Source organism: Artemia franciscana, chromosome 15, assembly GCF_032884065.1.
Source record: "Artemia franciscana chromosome 15, ASM3288406v1, whole genome shotgun sequence".
In the NCBI taxonomy this organism is placed as follows: domain Eukaryota; kingdom Metazoa; phylum Arthropoda; class Branchiopoda; order Anostraca; family Artemiidae; genus Artemia; species Artemia franciscana.
This window is the reverse complement of record NC_088877.1, coordinates 32,127,345-32,148,223: the sequence shown is the minus strand read 5'-3', so window position 1 is coordinate 32,148,223 and position 20,879 is coordinate 32,127,345. Positions and strand designations below refer to the sequence as shown.

Here is a 20,879-nt window from a genome sequence, read left to right as displayed (position 1 = left end):
CGCCTTTCTTGAAGAGTTTGATAATTTGAAAAAAAAACGTTCCTATCAAAGCTTCCTATTTTGCTGTGATCCATTGTACCTATATATGCAAAGCTAACAGAAATAAACGATAAAGAGAAGCAGAAAGAAAAATAAATAATTGAGAATGATGCATAAAGTCTTTGAGAATTCGAGAATATGTGCTTCTGACCTTTTTGACTGATATTATTTTGGTCACTTTTCGTACTATAAGTCACTTTTTTAACTGTTTTAGAGGGGAAGTGTGCGAAGGAACCCTTCTAATACAACCTGACCCTAATATAACAAATATGATTCAACATTTGATGTTTCAGAACCGAACCTGGGATCCTCATAATCTTAAAGTAAAGATCTAGTCACCGAATTAGGTAAATCTATTCAGTGAAAGTCATGGCGTTTGCTCCTTTAATGAGCCTCTTCTATTCGATGAGAGATTTATCATAAAGTATATTGGGTTTGTCAGGATTCTTTGCTGCTCTTTTGAGCCCAATTTCAATCGGTAAAACTACAATTCGAAATTAGGGTGACACTTTCTATACAAACTTTTTGGGTAGCAATAACTTTCACCGACTGGTTTTACATCATATGAGTCCAAGAGTCTATTTATCCATTAAAAAAAGATTTTTACCGACTGGCTACAAAAATTAGGAGAAAGGGTCTTTCCCCTCCCTCCATACATGAAGAACTTTTACCTAGACATCAGAAAACTATGTATGGACGCTTTGAGTTTGATTTAACCCAGACAAAGTCCGCGCTACAAGAAAATTAATTTGAAAGTCCTCTATTTTTACGCCGTGATTAAAATTGATAAAAGTATTTTATTTTCTAGTTTAAAGTAAATAGAAAAAATAGTTAATTTTTTGTGAAAAAAAATCTTGAGATGACAGTACTAAAAGGATTAAAGAATAACAAGCCCCAAAGGTGCGGTTACTTTGGTAAAAGAGTTAATTAGATATAGTAGTGGTCATAAAATTAGAGATAAATCGTCGAAGATTATGAATATATTATTAAAAAAAAGGGAAAGAATCTACCAATTTTACAAAAGATTTGATCGAACCTCAATAAAAAGGGCGTAAACATGGGTGTAGTAATTATGGAGTCTTTATATTGTTTCTCTACGAAGCAAATTACTTAGTATGATGATACTTTTTATGTTTAGAGATACTGTGAATAGAATCATAAGAGCTAAACAGTGTGTTTTTAGGAAGGGGAGAGGATGCGTCGTCCAAATTTTCACTCTTTGATTAACGACAGAATAAAGCCTTACTCATCGAACCCCTTTAGTCCTTAGTTTGATAGATTACCATCAATTGTTTGATTCAGTCAACATTCTTTGCTGTCCCATTGTCTTTGCATATAAATAGATTGTCAGGTTTACCGACTCTTGAACATGCAACATATAATGGTCCATGGGAAAACAATCTGTATTCAGATCTATACCTCATGATTCTAATGATTGCCCTTGAGCTTTGTTGATGGTGATTGCTAATCGACCATTCCCTGTCCCGGTGTCCCGGTCGTCATTTACATCCCCCTGGTTCCCCCGGTGTCCCCGTTGTAGTTGTGTCCCTGTGTCCCGGTCGTCATTTATATTCCCTGTGTCCCGGTCGTCATTTGTATCCCGGTGTCCCGGTCTGTATATACATTCGTTTTTTAGTTTTGTTTTTCTCCTTTATTTTTTTCATTTTTTTTCTTTTTTAGCTTATTTAGATTTTTAGATTTTTTAGTTTTTTTATTAGTTTTTAGTTTTTTTTTCTTTTTAGTTTTTTGTCCCGGTCGTCATTTATATCCCCCTGTTTCCCCCGGTGTCCCCGTTGTAGTTGTGTCCCTGTGTCCCGGTCGTCATTTATATTCCCTGTGTCCCGGTCGTCATTTGTATCCCGGTGTACCGGTCTGTATATACATTCGTTTTTTAGTTTTGTTTTTCTCCTTTATTTTTTTCCTTTTTTTTTCTTTTTTAGTTTATTTAGATTTTTAGATTTTTTAGTTTTTTTATTAGTTTTTAGTTTTTTTTTCTTTTTAGTTTTTTTGTAGTTTTTACCTTCTTTTTAGTTTTGTTAATTTTTTTTTTTACTTATGTCCTGGTCGTCATTTATACTCCCTGTGTCCCGGTGCTTTGTTGATTGCTAATCGAACATTCCTTTTGTCCTGGTCACTTTCTCTTTGAGTGTCGTCATTTATTTTTTCTTTTTTAGTTCTTTTAGTTTTTACCTTTTTTAGTTTTTTTTAGTTTTTTAGATGAAAATTTTTTTTAGTTTTTCCTTTTTTTCTTTTTAGTTTTTTATTGGTTTTTACCTTTATGTTAGCTTATTTTTCAGTTTTTTCCTTTTTTTTAGTTTTTTTTTATTTTTTATTTTTTTTAGTTTTTTACCTTTTTTTAGTTTTTTTAGTTTTTTTTAGTTTTTTTAGTTTTTTAGCTTTTTTACTTTTTTTATTAGTTTTTGGTTTTTTTGTAGTTTTTGCCTTTTTTAGTTTTTTCAGTTTTTTTTTTAGTTTTTATTGGTTTTTACCTTTATTTTAGCTTATTTTTCAGTTTTTTCCTTTTTTTTAGTTTTTTTTAGTTTTTAGTTTTTTTAGTTTTTTATCTTTTTTTAGTTTTTTTAGTTTTTTTAGTTTTTTAGCTTTTTTATTTTTTTTATTAGTTTTTAGTTTTTTTTGTAGTTTTTGCCTTTTTTTAGTTTTTTTAGTTTTTTAGCTTTTTTATTAGTTTTTAGTTTTTTTATTAGTTTTTAGTTTTTTTTGTAGTTTTTGCCTTTTTTTAGTTTTTTTAATTTTTTAGCTTTTTTATTTTTTTTGTAGTTTTTGCCTTTTTTTAGTTTTTTCAGTTTTGACGTCACCTGATCCAGTTTTTTCAGGTGACGTCACCTGATCCACGATCCACAGATCCACAGACAACTTATTTTTATATATATAGATAGTTTTTTTTTTTTACTTATGTCCTGGTCGTCATTTATACTCCCTGTGTCCCGGTGCTTTGTTGATTGCTAATCGAACATTCCTTTTGTCCTGGTCGCTTTCTCTTTGAGTTTCGTCATTTATTTTTTTCTTTTTTAGTTCTTTTAGTTTTTACCTTTTTTAGTTTTTTTTAGTTTTTTAGATGAAAATTTTTTTTAGTTTTTTCCTTTTTTTCTTTTTAGTTTTTTATTGGTTTTTACCTTTATTTTAGCTTATTTTTCAGTTTTTTCCTTTTTTTTATTTTTTTTTTATTTTTTATTTTTTTTAGTTTTTTACCTTTTTTAGTTTTTTTAGTTTTTTTAGTTTTTTAGCTTTTTTGCTTTTTTTATTAGTTTTTAGTTTTTTTTTGTAGTTTTTGCCTTTTTTTAGTTTTTTCAGTTTTTTTTTTAGTTTTTTATTGGTTTTTACCTTTATTTTAGCTTATTTTTCAGTTTTTTCCTTTTTTTTAGTTCTGTTTAGTTTTTAGTTTTTTTAGTTTTTTACCTTTTTTTTAGTTTTTTTAGTTTTTTTAGTTTTTTAGCTTTTTTATTTTTTTTATTAGTTTTTAGTTTTTTTTGTAGTTTTTGCCTTTTTTTAGTTTTTTTAGTTTTTTAGCTTTTTTATTAGTTTTTAGTTTTTTTTGTAGTTTTTGCCTTTTTTTAGTTTTTTAGTTTTTTAGCTTTTTTATTTTTTTTATTAGTTTTTAGTTTTTTTTTGTAGTTTTTGCCTTTTTTTAGTTTTTTCAGTTTTGACGTCACCTGATCCAGTTTTTTCAGGTGACGTCACCTGATCCATCCACAGACAGACAGACAACTTATTTTTATATATATAGAAGATATATATTTATATATATATATATTCACAGGTGGGACACAGGGAAACAACTACAATGGACCAAAGGATGACGGACCAAAGGATGATGAGGCGATAAACGATAAAAAGCTGATTCCGACAAGCTTCCCTGCAGGAGGGCCAACTTTGCACTTATATCACGGACATCAAACTTATGAATTATCTTCCCATTGCTATACCATGGGGGAGATAAAGTAAAAATTTACAATATCTGAAATAAAAAGTCCGAATCTGATTAACATCTTTTTTCTTTAGAAGGGGATAAAGACCAGAAAGATAAAGGATAGAATGATCACAGAATGTAGCATATAGTCTACCGAGTGCACGTCTATTATACTTCCCTCGATTAGCAGCTATCTTAGAATAGCCTATTTGAATTTTCTTTTGAACATCACGAACAGCGCACTGCCGTAGGCAAGAAATTGAATTCGTAACAGTAATACCCAACCACCGAAAGGCGGAAACAAAGGGTATGAAAAAACCGCGACAAGCTAAGGGAGCATTAGAGGAAGTCGGACCATTAAAAACTTGAAATTCACATTTCTCAACATTAAGAGAAAGACCAATATTTGAAAATAGACGTGAAAATTTTGAGACCATAAACGAGAGATCTTGCTTATTTTTACACAAAAGTAAAAGGTCATATGCATAAGCAAGATAAGAAACATCTGATAGTCCAATAAAATAATTTGATCTAATTTCATCTAAAATACCAGAAATACACATTTTGAATATACTAGGTGATAAAACCCCTCCCTGCTTGACACCTCGACGTAAACGGACAAACGGAGATCCAGATTTAATTATTCGGAGGAAAGAATTCTCATACCAAAAACGAAGAAGAAAAATGATTGAAAGATTTACACCATTATCAAAAAGGGGAAAAAAAAGCTTGACTGTGAACTACATTGTCAAAAGCTTTAGAAAGGTCCAAAGTACACATATAAAGTGGCGACCCCTCAGCCATGCTATTCTTAAGGGCGGAAGAACGAAACGAGAGGAGAGTATTAGATGCGAGTGCCCGCTATTTTTGATTATTTTGATTTAAGAATGAGGCAAATTATTATGAGCATGGTTTGAAATAGACAGCTGCTGAATTCATTTTCAGGAGCAAAGGGTTGCATATATGTTCTAGTTATTTTACATTTATTCTTTTCTGATACATACAAGGGTAGAATTCAATCTCATAGCCACAAAGACAAGTGATGGGTGACAGAATGCATTAGACTTATATAATTTGGGCTATATATTTGCACTTTGGGGGGGGGATAAAGTAATGGGACATCATAAAGTTTGAAAACAATTCTTACTTAATAATATGCAGCATAATTTTTGTCTGCAAGAAAACACAATTTGGTTGCAGACCCGCTACACTTTACTCCTCCCTCCTCCCCCCCCTAATATGCAAAGATATAGCCCAAATTTAGATCAGGAACCTGAGTGTGTTTGCTGTAATACGTAAGTACCTCTAACTGTTCACCTAGGAAATTTAAACAAGCAGGCTTAGAGCCCTGAACCCTCCCTTTCTCTTCTCCATGAAATCCTCAATCAAATACATAAAATCGATACATATGTGTTATCGCGACCACACTGAAGAACTGAAGTTAGGTCAATAGTAATAAAACATATCAAAATATAATGAAAAAATAATTCTTTAGTAACAAAATTATGGGAACTACAACAGAGAATTATGAAAAGGAGGCCACTCAGAACGCATTATATTAAACATCTATCATAACCTAGCCTAACCAACTCTATATATTAAATATTTAAAATATACCCATATAGTAGTTTATCTTACTCAGGCTAAGGTAATTCTCTCAGAAAAACACAGAGAAACCGGTTTCAAAGGCATCAAACTTCTTTAGTTGGGTTGGGATAACGCGTAAGTCGGATACAATAAACCTTCTACAGAGGTGGATTTTGCATGATTTGAAAAATGATAAGAAATTAAATCCATACAAGATTTCTCTTAAATGAAAGTATAGACAATTTTCAAGCATAACTATCCGCAGGACGTTTTCTGGGGGATTTTTCAGCGAGGATTGCATTATCCAAAGGTATTTTAAGCAGGAGGAACTTTCCAATTAGGAATTTTGTCAAATAGGTTTTATCTCCCAAGGAGGACTTCCGTGGAGGGGTGGGGGGCTAGAAGGGGCGCAATATTGTTCTGCATTATTTGAAAATGACGAGAAATTAATTAAAAACTGTTTTTTTTTTTTACAAAAATAAGGAGCAACATCAAAAATTAAGACGAACGTAGGTTGAATAAGACGAACATACATGAGCGCTCATAAGCTGAGTTTTAGGAGGAAGGGGCTATGAAAAACACTACATCCTTGAATATCCGTATAAATTTTATTATTCTCATTAGAGAGCACCTTATTGTACAAACACACGATTTTCCCTTTAAAAACGTAAAATATAAATGGCATGGGGGTCCTCCTGCTTCCCCCTCCTTATGGGCGGCCATGCTTACATAAGAGAGGCTGTCTGCTTTTTTTGGAAAAGTTGGGTATTTCCGTATTAGCCAGTACACACAAGTGAAGTTAGGTTAATCCTAATGAAATATACAAAAAATTGTTGAAAATATAATACTTTAATAACAAAATTACGGAAACTACAACATAAAATTATGTAAAGCGGGCCTTACAGAACGCAGTATATTAAATACCTGGCCTAACCCAACCATTATAAAACTGAGAATTGATCACCCAATATAACCATTTCTTTGTCAATACAAAATCGTCTTCCCACAGTCGATAGGTTGATCGCTCTAAATAAAAAATAAAATATGTCAAAAGAAACACACCCCGCGTGGCACAAAGTTTGTCATACGTGGCATGGTATGACGGAAGGGTGCCATATGTGGCTGAAAAAGCGACACTCCAGGGTGTACAGTAGGTGACGGAGAGTGAGTGACCCTTTCATAATTGGCATTGATCTGCCGAACCTCCTTTCAAGAAAAACGTAGCAGACGGTTTTTGGCACTCATCTCAGAAGGTTTAAAATGCAAGACACGATCTTTAGGCACGGCAGTTGTGATTCATTGTTTTTCTAGTCAATCCCTATCTTCATGGAGTCCTCTCATCGTGTCAAATGAAACAACCAAAAAAGGAAGGTATTCTAGAAGGTAGTTGGCCAGAGACTAGAAAATCAACGCATTGTATGTGAAATATTATAAGTTTTAACTGAAAAGGGCTTCCGGGACTTAGTCGGAAAGGATTTGAAATATATCCGTTGGGACAAAAACAGTTTTTTTTTTGTCCTGTGGTGGCGCAGCGGGCTTGATATTAGCTTCGTAATGATGCTTCCCAGAGTTCGAACTCAGCTGTAGCACCACACTGGCCAACACTAGGACTTTAGTGGTCAAGAAGTGTTGGTAATCCAATGCATACATACATCTGTTTTTTCATCATGGTCTTATTTAGCCAAAAATGTCAGAAAATGGAAGTTTATACTGCCATTCTTCCGCAAATTGAATTTTTGTACTCTAACAAAGTGGGTTTTTTTTTAAGGTAGGTGGTGCGGAGACCGGTTGTACTCGGATGGGGATTGGTGAGTGGAATCTAGTGAATATACTTCATATTTATTTATATTTTATTTTTTCCTAAATAACGCGCCATTGAGACCTTTGGAATATTTTTGTTTATAAATGGAAGTATATTGGTATTAAAAGGCACTTTGAACTTGAATTTTAATGCGGCACTAAGTTGCTAAATTGTAGCACTTGGTATCCTCGAGTGATACCACTCAAAAATAAATAGCGAAATCCTGATCATTTGTGACTTCTTTCTAGTCATCTGTTAGGATTGAGCCACCCAATTGTCAATTGTTAGGAAGTTTAACTAGGCAAGTGTGGCTTGAGATTTAGTATAGCCATATATTAACAAATAAAACTATTTTCAGGGACTTCCGACTCATGACGCTGAAGGGAAAGAGATCTCCAAAGGACTAAAGAAGAAACTATTAAAGATATATGAAAGCCAAGCGAAAGTTTATCAGGATTATTTGCAGTCAAAGACAAAGGGAAATATCTAAATATTGTGCTCATTAAATTCGGTTAATTAAATTATTTCAAATTCTGGTTGTAACTCTGCTTATAGATACTGAGAATAAGAAATAACTGAGAAAGGTCTTTTTGAGTGTATGAACATTTAAACTAAAGGGACACAAGTAGCAAATGATATCACTTCAAGGCTGCTTTTCATCACCATATACATAAGAATGAGATATGTTTATCTTCTGTGTATATAGAATGGTCTTTTTGTGTATTTATGTCTATTTGCGGAATGTAGAACGGATTTGGAACTGTGGACTTTGTGGAATGTGGATTGAAAAAAATTGATCTAGCGTAAATAGTCAGTAGAAAAACATTGCAAAAATCGTAAGTGTGAATCATTTCTTTTACTCGAGAAATTAGGATCTCTATTCGCCAGATCATCCCCTTATTTTTGACTCATTGCTTACATCAGTTAAAACCATGCACGCACGTGTACAGGAATAATTACGATCAGCCTATTTAATTTTTCTTCTTTTTCTTCGTTTGATGGCAGCCTGTCTGATAACTGAGAAAGGTCTTTTTGAGTGTATGGACATTCAAACTAAAGGGACACAAGTAACAAATGATATCACTTGGAGGCTGCTTCTCATCACCATATAAATAAATATTGAGATATATTTATCTTCTGTATAGAATGTTCTGTTTGCGTATTTGTGTCTATTTGCGAATGTGAAACTCCGGAGGTGCCTAGTGAAGGGTGTATATACGCATAATGTTTATTTCTCATAAAGTATTTTGGCATTTTTTTTAAGCTGCTTCAGAATCCGGTCAAAGAGTTTACTTTCTATTAGCTCTATGGTAAAAAAAAAATGTGGTTTTGATGCGAATGGTTTACGTCCGTGGCCCATTTTCACAAGAAGTTTATTTTTGCCTGCTTAAAAACATAGAACAATGGAATGAGAGTACGAAAAAGGAACGAAAACGGAACGAAAGAAACAAACTGGAAAATATAAAGAAACTTCTAAATAATAAAGAATTGATGCAAACAACGCTCGTAAATAATGGCAAGTGGCAGAAAATGAAATTTTAATTCACTATTACTGGGTTGAGGAGCTATCATTTGGGTGATAGCTCCTCTTTTACTGCAGAAAAAACTTGGAATTTCGTTTTTTATCAAAGTGAGTAAAAGTATTTTGCAGTCTCTTAAAATATGTCAGCCGTCTCCGTCAAGCTCTTTGCTAATAAGATGTTTGATAACACTGCCACAATAAGAAAGAGGGTCCTTGACCCCAAAACAAAAATTTTTCAGGATTCAAGAAAAACTATTTATCAAGCTGGCATCCAGAGTTTTTCATTTTCAAATTAGCTTTACATATAGGGATGCTAAATTTAGCTGTATAAATTTACCCGTGCCTTTAAAAAAAAGCTATACAATAATAATATTAATAAAAAAAAGGATCTAGGATCTTTTATCTTAGAATTGCTTGGCACTACATATACATATCTAAAAGCCCTGGTTCTCATCAAAGAAGTTAAGACTCTTAATGTTCAAATTACTCAGGTTAAAAGACATTCATCAATTTATTAATACCATCCAGTAACTGTATAATAAATATTGAGAACGCAAGAAACTGATCAGCTTAATTATTCAGTAACATAGAAAATATTAACAGTGAAGGAGTATTTTTTCTGTGATATAACATTCATGTCCCAGAAACAATATTCTTTTACTTAAAGTAGTTGATTAAGTCCGGCTCATTTGGTTTCAGAAAGTTCATTTAGTACCCCGAGTGTTGGATGAGATGAACAGACCTGGTTTCTCAACAATATTTTTCTCCTTTCCTCGGGTTTTCTCTCTATTTATTGGTGCCGACAACAAAGTTCATCGCATACACACTAGTACCTTCATATTCAGTCGAGCTGATTAATCCAGCAATTTCAACAATATTCAATCAATCAAATCCAACAATATTTTTCTCATTTCCTTTTTTGAAATCTCAGACTTTCTCTCTATTTCTTGGTGCCGTCAGCTTCTTTAATTTTTTTTTTTTTTTAAGTTCATCGTCTTCACAGTAGTACCTTCATATTCAGTCGAATGGAAAAGAATGCGTGTCCTCTTTTCCCTGTTATTTCTATTAAACCCTCAGGTAAGGTAAACTCTCGTCGCTATCTCTCTCTTTAATTTTTAAAGTATAAGCCTGACATAAAAAAATATTTTCAGTGGCCATGAAGTTTTTTCTACTTTCCTAGAATATTGGCTCCTTTAGAAAATTCGATGAAATCAATAAAATCACACACTCCGAAATGCTTCACTGAGAGCTCAACCTGAAAATGAAAGAAATCGGTGGCCATGATTGTGTGACTATGTTCAATGTAAAAAAATCTCAACTTTTGGCCAAGAAAACTTCATCACAATAGTTTACCAGGTAAACTATAAAGCTAAAAAACTTCTAATTATTGCTTTACCTTGAACAGTTATTAACTTGTTACCTTGAACCCAAAGGCAAATATGTTCGGTATCCAACAAAAAAAGGCATGTGTATAATTTAAGGTCTCTTCTTTTATTCTTCCACTAATAGCTTCAAACCCCAATTCAGTTAATGTTTTGGGTTTTGCCAGAGTGCCAAGTGTCACAAATATTTTACTAAATTCTACAATTTCTATAGTAAACACGGCTTCTCTAAAGGAATCCATGGGTGGTAACATGATGACTTATTGAAGATCATCCCAAAAATATAATTTGTCTAGAGTTTGTTTTTGCATGTTTTTGAAACAAAATTTTCTGATTGTTCAGTCTTTACCATGTGACATTTCTAATAAATGTAATGTAGAGTGGCTTCTTTTAGATTATCTTCGTTGTGGTTTGGATCATGCTCCTTAAATTCTTCATAGTTTACCTTGAAAATAATGTATTCCTAACATATACAACTTTTTTATAGAAATCATAAAAGCAACTAAAACTTCGATTGGAATTTAAAAATTATTGTGCATCCTTTGAATTGTCGTGTCATTAGGAAGATACGCTCTTATTTGAGGTATATTCTCTTCTATAATATGCGACACTGGGGTTGTAGCTTTGTATATGATCAATATTTATAGTTCTATCTATTTTACTTGGTTTTGGATTTCTTCCTTTTTTATCAGACACATTAGATGTCATTCTTGTCATTGCATATTTGTCAACATCTGTAAAGGTGTCGTGAATGACTATTTTTTCCCCTTAAAAATTTCAAAATTGTGAGAAAAATTGTTTACGTATTTTAACTCTGTTTTCTTCTCTGTCATTAATAATTTAAATAAATGAATTGATCCTCGTTTCTGGAATTCCTAGTCATCTCTTAACTGGTAGCTTTAGAGAACGTAATGCAATGAAATTCTTTCTCGTGAAATCTTTTCCCAAACTTCAGCATTAATTTGCTTGCGCCAATCTTCTGAAAAGGTTAAATTGCATTTAAAACTTCATTTTTCATTGCAAGGTCCACATTGAGGGTGGTTTTCTCTTCACTTCCTAGCTCTATTAAGGTCTCTTGAGATTTTATACTTTTCTTTTTTATAATTGTTTTTTCGTTCCTCTTTGTCACACCTTCATCTGATTCTTTTTGTTTTCCTTCAATATTGAAATTGTTGTTTTGTCTTAGTATATTTGAATTTTTGGTACACTCAGAATTTTCAAACTAAAAAGGCTCTAACTCATTTTTAATCTCATTTATAGTCATTACTCAGAGAATCCAGGCGAGGTACCCCATGGATATCCAAGGGGAATGCAATAATATAGCCTGGAGTGCGTAAAAAACATTTGTGGTAAACATCAAGGCAAAGTCATAGATGGTGGAACTACTACTAAAATAACCCCAAATACAACCATATTCTGAAAAAGGGTAACCTTAACTCTTACCTCTTGATGCAGACAATACCATGTCGGAGAACTTTGGGTTAGTGGGGATTTGTGTGACCCAACCATTGTGCTCTTTGAGCATGCCAAGCAGCTGGAGTGATTCACTTGGTGCTTTCATTGGGCCGATTAGCTTAGATAAAAAGTTTGAAGTTAATCAAATTCTAAATACGTTTACTTTTAAAGAGATGAAAAGAAAGTGATAATGAAAGCGAAGCAATACTTGTTTACATAACGCCAGAACATTAACGGTCACACTCCGGATAGATCCTAAGAGTAACCCGATTTGGCTCAAAATCAACTGTTTTACTTTCCCTTTAAATTGGAAAATAATAAAGCATTACCATGAAAGCATTCCTCATTTTTTAGCGATACTATTTTCTCAACATTGTCTATTATTATATTCATTAACCTTCAGGATTCAAGCATAGAAATGTATGATTTTTTTGTATTATCAGAAACCAAATGATCCTGATTGACAATTTAAAAATAATGCCTATTAAAATGAAATCTCCATACTTTAATTAAATAGCATACATATACATACAGCATTGTTTACGCTCGGCAAGGCTCTGGAATGCAGCAAGAAAGAAAAAAACAATAAAACACATATTAAAAAAAAATGAAGAGGACAGACAGCCACCTTTTACTGACTACCCACCAAAAACCAAGCTCAAGTAATGCCCTGAATTAATGAAACAAGCATTTCTAACATGCCTCAATCAGATCGAAAAAAAAATGAAAAAACCATAAATGAAAGATAAACAAACGCAAAAAAGTACCGAAAAAAATTAAGTTAATATTAAGACATATTACAAGATTTTATACTTCTTTTCAAAGCACCAAACCAGTTACACTTCTCAGCAGACTGAACCGTAGCGTTCCAGCCACACGAGAAGTAGCTAGAGGATTAGAATATGATTTAACTGATGGGTTAAAGGGAATTTGATTGTTAAAAAATTCAAAAAATGGCACGTAGAATGATAAAAACGAGAGATGGACTAGTGCTGAAGGCAACAGGAACATGATCACAATTGAAGAAAAACCAAACACCCCAATGAAAAATATAAAGCAACTTCAAGTCCAGAAACGACTTGTACACATAACTATTATTTTCAAAATGTTGTTTTCTGTGTCATCTATCCTAGAGAGTGGTATCAGAAGGGAAGATGAAGTTAACATTCAGATAATTGGGTTGACATTCACTTTATAATCAATCTGGGAAAAATATACTCCAGCTTTCTCGATACATCAAAAAAACCTCGATAACTTCATTTTAATTAAACTAATACGATGCATGAAGGAGATATCATCATCGAGAAAAATACCTATAAACCAGACTTACGAATCACGGGATTTATTGAGAAAACCCGTCAATGAAAGCAACTAGAGTGTCCTCATCTCATAAAGATATTCACTTGTGGGCATAGATATATTCCGGGTGATACCGTCTACTTGAGACGGTGGGTGGGAACGGGGACCAACACGGTATTTATTCCAGACGAAGAGAAATGAAATTAACCGCTAGCATTCTCTCTATCACCGTAATGAGATTATTGAAAGTGCATATATTGGTGGGTAAAGGAATCGAAAGCTGTTTGAGGTCCCGAAATATAGCGACAAGAGTCAAACTGGAGTCAAGAGCTGAATGTAGAAAACTTAAAAGAGTAGTACATCCAAGAGGTGTTGAGTGCTTTTCTCGGAAACCAAATTCAACATCATGAAAAAAATCTTTGATTCTAAAAAAAGAGATAAGATACATTTTTAGAAAATGTAGCTAAATACAGAAAGTAGAGATGTCAACCAATTATCAGTTAGATCACTCTCGGTCACACATTTGAATAAAACAATCATTTCAGCTCCCATAAGAGAACTGAGAAACTTGCATTATCGAATGACATATTTACAAGAACTGACAAGGAAGAAATAATTGAAGGAAGAATCAATTTTACTTTTTTATAGTGTATACAATCAGGACCTAATTGCACTGAACCTTGAAGTAGGGGTGTTGTTGGGGGGGATTTTCCCCGTGGAGAAAAAATTTATTATATATCCCATGCCTCATGACTATCTGAATACGGACACCTCTTGCCCCCCCCCCCTCAATAGAAATCCTGAAGGTTCGCCCATGGATTTAGTCCAATAATAAGTCTACTCATCCCATCTTTGAAACTAGCTTCAAGTAAATTGCAGGGGGGATAGTAGGTCCCCAATAATATGGAGAAAAAATCGATTATATACCCAATACCCCTTGATTATCCGGATGTGGACCCCTCTTGTCCCCCCAGTAAAAATGCTAGAGACCCATCCCTGCCTTCTAGTCTAAAAACAAGTCTGCATCTTATCTTTAGAAACTAGTTCCAGGGAAATTGAAAGAGGGGGACAGCAGCCCCCTCATTAATGTTTAAAAAGATTATTATATACCCTATGTCCCATGAATCCGGATATGGATCCATCATTGCCCCTCCATCCCAAAAAATACATGCTTTCGTCTTATAACAAGTCTACTCATCTTATCTTTAAATTAAATAAACAAAAACAAGTTTTTTTAACTGAAAGTAAGGAGCGACATTAAAAATTAAACCGAAAAGAAATTACTTCGTATATGAAAGGGGCTGCTTCCTCATCAACGCCCCGCTCTTTACGCTAAAGTTTGACTCTTTCTCTCAACTTTGCTTTTTAAAACAGTAAAAAACTTTAGCGTACAGAGCGAACTTTAGCGTACAGAGCGGGGCGTTGATGAGGAAGCAGCCCCTTTCATATACGAACTAATTTCTGTTCGTTTTAAGTTTTAATGTCGCTCCTTACTTTCAGTTAAAAAAACTTGTTTTTCTTTAATTTATTTTCTGAATGTTTTTGAATCAATGCATGTTTAGATTTTGGCTCGCCGCAGAGGAATAATTAAAACGAAATTTGCATATTTATTTATTTTTTTGGCTAAATTGCTTTCTCAGTTTTGATCGAATGATCCTGAGAAAAAAAATGAACGGGGGAGGAAGCCTAGTTGCCCACTGATTTTTTTGGTTACTTAAAAAGGCAACTAGAACTTTAATTTTTTACGAATGTTTTTATTAGTAAAAGATATACGCAACCTATAAATTAGCTGACGTAACGAACTTTCGTATTCTCATGTTTTTATTACATACATGAGAGGGTTCACCCCCTCGTCAGTACCTCGCTCTTTACACTAAAGCTTAAATTTTGTCCCAATTGAATGACCCCTGAATCACTAAAGCCGTAGAATAAAGTGTTTAAATTTCTAGAAATACTTTAGCGTAAAGAGCGAGGTATTAGGATGAGGTGAGAACCTCGTATACGTAATAATTTCTGTTCTTTTTAAATTTTAATGCTGCTCCTTACTTCCGGTTGAAAAAACTTTTTCATATCTATTTTTTCATTGTTTTTTTTTTTTTTTTATAATGCTAGAAAATCCTGAGCTTAGTTCATGGAAATTTTCTTCCCCAAGAAAAATTCCTCCATGGAAAGTTCCCCCAACATATCCCCTCTTCTCAACTCCTCCGCCAACCAAAAAATCCCCCTGAAAACGTCTGCACGCTTCCCAATAACCTTTACTAAATATAAGCACTGGTCAAAGTTTGTAATTTGTAGCCCCTCCCACAGGGACTGTGGGGAGTAAGTCGTCCCCAAATACAGAGTTATATGGTTTTTCGACAACGCGGAACAAAATGGCTATCTCAGAATTTTGATCCGTTGACTTTGGGAAAATAATTAGCGTGGGAGGGGGCCTAGGCACCCTCCATTTTTTTCACTTCAAAAGGGTACTAGAACTTTTCATTTCTGTTAGAATGAGCCCTCTCACAACATTCTAGGACCCCTGGTCGATACGATCACCCCTGAAAAAAAATAAAATAAACACACTTCTGGCAATAAATACAAAATTCCAGATTTTTGTAGGTAGGAGCTTGAAACTTCTACATTAGGGTTCTCTGATACCCTGAATCTGATGGTGTTATTTTCGTTAAGATTCTATAGCTTTTAGGGAGCGTTTCTCAATATTTTCTAAAATAACGCAAATTTTCTCAGCCTCGTAACTTTTGATGGGTAAGAATAAACTTGATGAAACTTATATATTTAGAATCAGCATTAAAATGGTATTCTTTTTTATTTAGCTATTGGTATCAAAATTCCATTTTTTAGAGTTTTGATTACTATTGAGCTGGGCCGCTCCTTACTACAGTTCGTTACCACGAACTGTTTGAAACTAGCTTCGGGGAAATTGACTTCAAGCAATTTGAACTATGATACGATCTACTACTAGAATTTAAAGGATAGAACCTTACGGAAGAAGCAATTACTTATATAACGTAAGAGTTAAGAAATGGGAGATAAATGGTTCTCGAATTTTCATTTCACCGTGAACAACTGGGCCATGAACCAGGTGTTCATTTCTTAACTCATATACAACTTCCAAATGTCGTTTTTCCTTCTTCAACTTCTAAGAAGGCCGGGGGTCATCCATGGATTCAGGAGGATAAATCACTTAGATGTGGAACCAAAAGAGGATGCTATACATTCATCGACAACAGAAGTTTCTGCATTTTCATAAAAGGAGGAAAAATCCCTATTTTTGTTACAAATATTTCATGGCATCTACTAGCCAAGATCTAAGGAAGGTTAGCTTATCCTAAACAAATTTAATGACAACTGAGGTTATAGTAAGTTTCTTCTTGGTCCAGATTTTCTTAGAGTTGAACACATAGAAGACTGAAAAATGATCCGATAGATCATTCACTACCACACGACTCTTCACCAAATTAATAGAGTTAATTTTTTTATTTAGGCATTTTCGAAGAACTTCTAATTTTTTTTATTTGGCACGTTGTAATCATTGTTGTATTGGAATGCATAATGTTGGTAAGGTTCCATTTTTGTTAGCGAGGCTAACAGAAAATCCCTCGTCACTGCAAATGCAAAATCATTAAGATTAAGGTAGAAAAATGTAGTCTCCTCTTTTGTCTATTTGAGTAAATTCTTTTAACACCAAGAAAACTGATGTTTGAATCAAGGCTGATCTCTCTAACCACATATAACGTAGATACACATCTTCATATACACCCAGTACATAATAACCCACTAGAGGTTGCTCTTAAATTTTGAGCATGAGCATAACATTATTTTGTTCCGTCTCAAGTTCTTGGGAAACGTTGCATTTTATTTCAGTGATTTAAAAGCGCACATGTGCAAACAATTAGCTAGCTAGTCACAGAAAAGGTAGTTCCAGTTCCAAAAATTGTAGGAAGGTATATGGACTAACAGCGAGTCCTTTCATCTCTTTGACTTCTTCTCCAGAAAAACTAGCCACTAAAAGCGCTATTCTCCTCCAGTCTGCAAACAATGAAAATATGCAATTATGAACAATAATACACTGTTGTTGATTGTGGGAAGTGCGAGTACCTGAGCTACCTGTCCCCAGCAGCTTAAGGCCACTAGGCCGGCCGGTACCAATACGGCTCTTCCTACTCATTCCCGCTCTCTTTTGCACAATCAAAAACTATAGATAAACCTTTTAAAAATTGACTTCTTCAAACTTTAGTCATTATTAAACAATATTTCTCTTCTTTAAGATATCAATTGCTGCCTTAAATATCTTACGATCAAATTCCCATGGCAGGTTAGAATCTAGGATAGCTGTATAAGTATTTGGTATCTTACCAAGGAGCAGAAACGCTTAAGAGCAATAGTCTCCTCACTCTGAGCCTAGCAATCAAATAATATATGCTGGACTGTTTTGTCTGCTGAAAAGCAGACTCGGCATAAAGGGGAATGATATAGCTTCTAATTAAATAACAAGCTATTTAGAAGTAGGGCCCCTGATTTCAGCTGGTAACATAGCATTGTATTTAATCTTGTATGAAATGGGGATAAAATTAATTTACTGTGATTAATTTTGGATCTTTGCCTGGTAATATCTCGTGACTGAGGTCAGAGGAAGGACTAGGAATTAACATGGAATCCTTTGCTGCTAGAGAATCAGCCATATCATTATATTTGATGCCTTTATGACTTGAAAAATGTTGAAAATAAACCTCATTTCCTTTAATCTTAAGATTGAGAAGATGTCTTCTAATATTATATAAATCCTTGTCATTAGCAATTCTATTAATATTTTGGATAAATACAGGCTGACTTCCCAGCAAAGGTATGAACATATACAACATGCTTGGCTCCATAAGCCTGGATTTGCGAGAAATATTTAATCCTTATACCGGATGCTCTTTCACTTACGGATACCAATCCCGACAGTATTTTTAACTTTGACAGAGTCTTAGTTCACCTTTATCCTCAATAGATACCACTCAAAAATATACAATAGAATGCGTTGTGCAAATCACACCTTAGAATTCACGAAGTGTGCAAGTGAGCTATTGAATTGTAATCCCAACGATTTTGGGCCTTTGATTTCCGATAAATTGTTATATTTGAAAGTCTTCTTGGCACAAAGTACCGAAGAAAAAAAAACGACTCTAACTGACGTTAGCAAGATATTGCGTCGTTTTTATGCAGTTGACATCTATCCAAACATTAACATGGCCTTGAAAATAGGTTCTTAGTGTGTCTGCCACAAACTGTACAGGAGAAGTATCCTTCTTCACCCTTTTTCGGGTGAAAAACTACTTAGGATCTTCAATCTGCCACGACAGACATCATTATCCCTGCTCACTATTGAGCGAAGGCTGTTTCAAGAGGTTTCGTACGTTGACACATAGACACCTTTGCACGAAAAAAGCAAGAGTGAAGCCTCTATCAATTGGTTTTAAAGATAAATAGTCCTACTTACAAGAGAATACATAACGCTTACAAGTATTTATGTGCTGCTATCTACCAAAGGATTAAACTTCTTTCCAATATCTTGATGATTTATTTAATCTATTTAATATCCCCCTTGCACAAATATTTGATTTTCAAATTATTTCTCTTAGTTTTTTGCTTTTAGTTTTAGGCTTTCTCTTAGTTTTGATCAGACGATTTTGAGAAATAAGGGGTGGGGAAGGAGGCCTAGTTGCGCTCCAATTTTTTGGTTACTTAAAAAGGCAACTAGAACTTTTAATTTTTAACGAACGTTTATATTAGTAAAAATTAAACGTAACTTAAGAATTATCTTACGTAACAAACTTTTATATTCTTATGTTTTTATTATGTATATGAGGGGGTTTGTCCCCTCGCTAATACCTCGCTCTTTACACTGAATCTTAAATTTTGTTCCAATTCTTTAAGAATAACTCCTGAATCAGAAAGGCCGTAGAATAAATAATTTAAATTACTAAAATTACTTTAGCATAAAGAGCGAGGTATTTATCTTCTCCTAAATACCTCGCTCTTTATGCTAAAGTATTTTTAGAACCCTTCATATGCGTAATAGTCTCTGTTCGTTTTAAGTTTTAATGCTACTCCTTACTTTCAATTAATAAAACTTTTTCATGTTTATTTTTTTATTGTTTTTTTTTTATAGTAATGATAGAAAATCTTGCGCCAATTTCATTGAATTTCTCTTCCCCCATGAAATATTCCTCCAAGGAACGATCCTCCCACAAAGCCCCCTCCCCTCAACCCCAACCCCAAACCAAAAAAAAACCTGAAAACGTCCTTACGCTTCCCAATAGTCATCACTGTATGTAAAGACTGGTCAAAGTTTTCAACTTGCAGCCTCTCCCCCAGGAACTGTGGGGGGTAAGTCATCCTCAAAGACATAGTTATTATGGTTTTCGACTATGCAGAACAAAATGGCTATCTCAAAATTTTGGTCCGTTGACTTTGGAAAAAAATGAGCGTGGGAGGGGTCCTAGGTGCCCTCCAATTTTTTTGGTAACTTAAAAAGGACACTCGAACTTTTCATTTCCGTTATAATGAGCCCTTTTGAGACATCCTAGGACCACTTGGTCGATGCGGTGACCCCTGAGGAAAAAAAAACAAACAAAAAAGAACAAATAAACACGCACCCGTGATCTGTCTTCTGGCAAAAAGTACGAAATTCCACATTTTTCTAGATAGGAGTTTTAAATTTTCTGTGTAGGGTTCTCTTACACGCTAAATGCGATGGTGGGATTTTTGTTAAGATTCTATGACTTTTAGGGGTGTTTCCCCCTATTTTCCAAAATAAGGCAAATTTTCTCAGGCTCGTAATTTTTCATGACAAGGACTAAATTTGATGAAACTTATAAATTCAAAATCAGCATGAAAATTCGATTCTTTTGATGCATCTCTTAGCATCTAAATTCCGTTTTTTAGAGTTTCGTCTACTATTGAGCCGGGTCGCTTCTTACCACAGTTCGTTACCACGAACTGTTTGATGGTGGAATTAAGTAGTGTGAAGCACTTTAAAATTTAGTTTTGCAGAATGAACTATGCATGCTTCATTAAGTTATACTAGGCAAGGATCAACTATTTAATTTCTTATGTTGCAATATCTGCAACATGGAGAGAACTAGTAGTTTGGAATTTAATAGGGAAAAGCCTGCAGGAAAAAACCCACCCATTACAGACTGAACGCATTCTATTGTATATTTTTGAGTGGTATCTATTGAGGATAAAGGTGAACTTGGTTTATAATTTGTCAGATGGGCCTCTGACAATCCTTAGATATTTCTCTGAGGGGCGATTCGTATCCGACTTGGCTTGTTAATATTTAGAAAAGGTTTATAATCATCAGAACAATGATAACGCATAGTGACTTGAGTAGTTCTGAATATATTGGGGCCAATTCCCATATTACCACACTTCTCTTTTGTCTGATTTCGCATATTCTCATCAAAAGAATCGAATTCCAGATTCATACTACTATCCAACTTTAGCCAGTTAATAGTCCTTCCTAATGCTTACTAAACTGAAGTATTTTTTCATTGCTAAAGAAGTAGTTTTCCTAAGCTAATTTATTAGTTGATATGTTCAGAGCTTGGTCCACGGCAAGATAACTTTTGAACTAAGAATTTTTTTTACTGCTGATCAGTTTTTAGAGCTAATAATGGCACGTTAAACCAGTTTTTTTGAAATGGGGCTCCTCTAAGTCATTGAAATTTTCAAGGGCTTTGTTGTGGTACACACCGAAAAAAAAGTGGAATATGACTTCTCGAAATATGCTAACCCCTAGTTCGTACTAAAACTAACTTAAAATTAACAGGGCATGTGTGCTCTGTTACTTGTGACATTACTGGTCCACTTCTC

The 20,879-nt window shown here is 33.9% G+C and overlaps 1 protein-coding gene and 1 long non-coding RNA gene across 2 annotated transcripts in view; one reads left to right on the top strand and one right to left on the bottom strand.

Moving 5' to 3' along the window:
- Positions 1 to 20,879, top strand: part of LOC136036368 (chitooligosaccharidolytic beta-N-acetylglucosaminidase-like) — a 579,146-nt gene that overhangs the window by 389,567 nt on the left and 168,700 nt on the right. The gene's annotated exons all lie outside the window — the stretch shown is intronic.
- LOC136036358 (uncharacterized) lies at positions 2,326 to 11,878 on the bottom strand. The gene is made up of 2 exons (XR_010619714.1): positions 11,703 to 11,878; positions 2,326 to 10,132 (listed from the first exon to the last, which is right to left on the bottom strand). It is a non-coding gene; the product is annotated as an uncharacterized LOC136036358 (long non-coding RNA).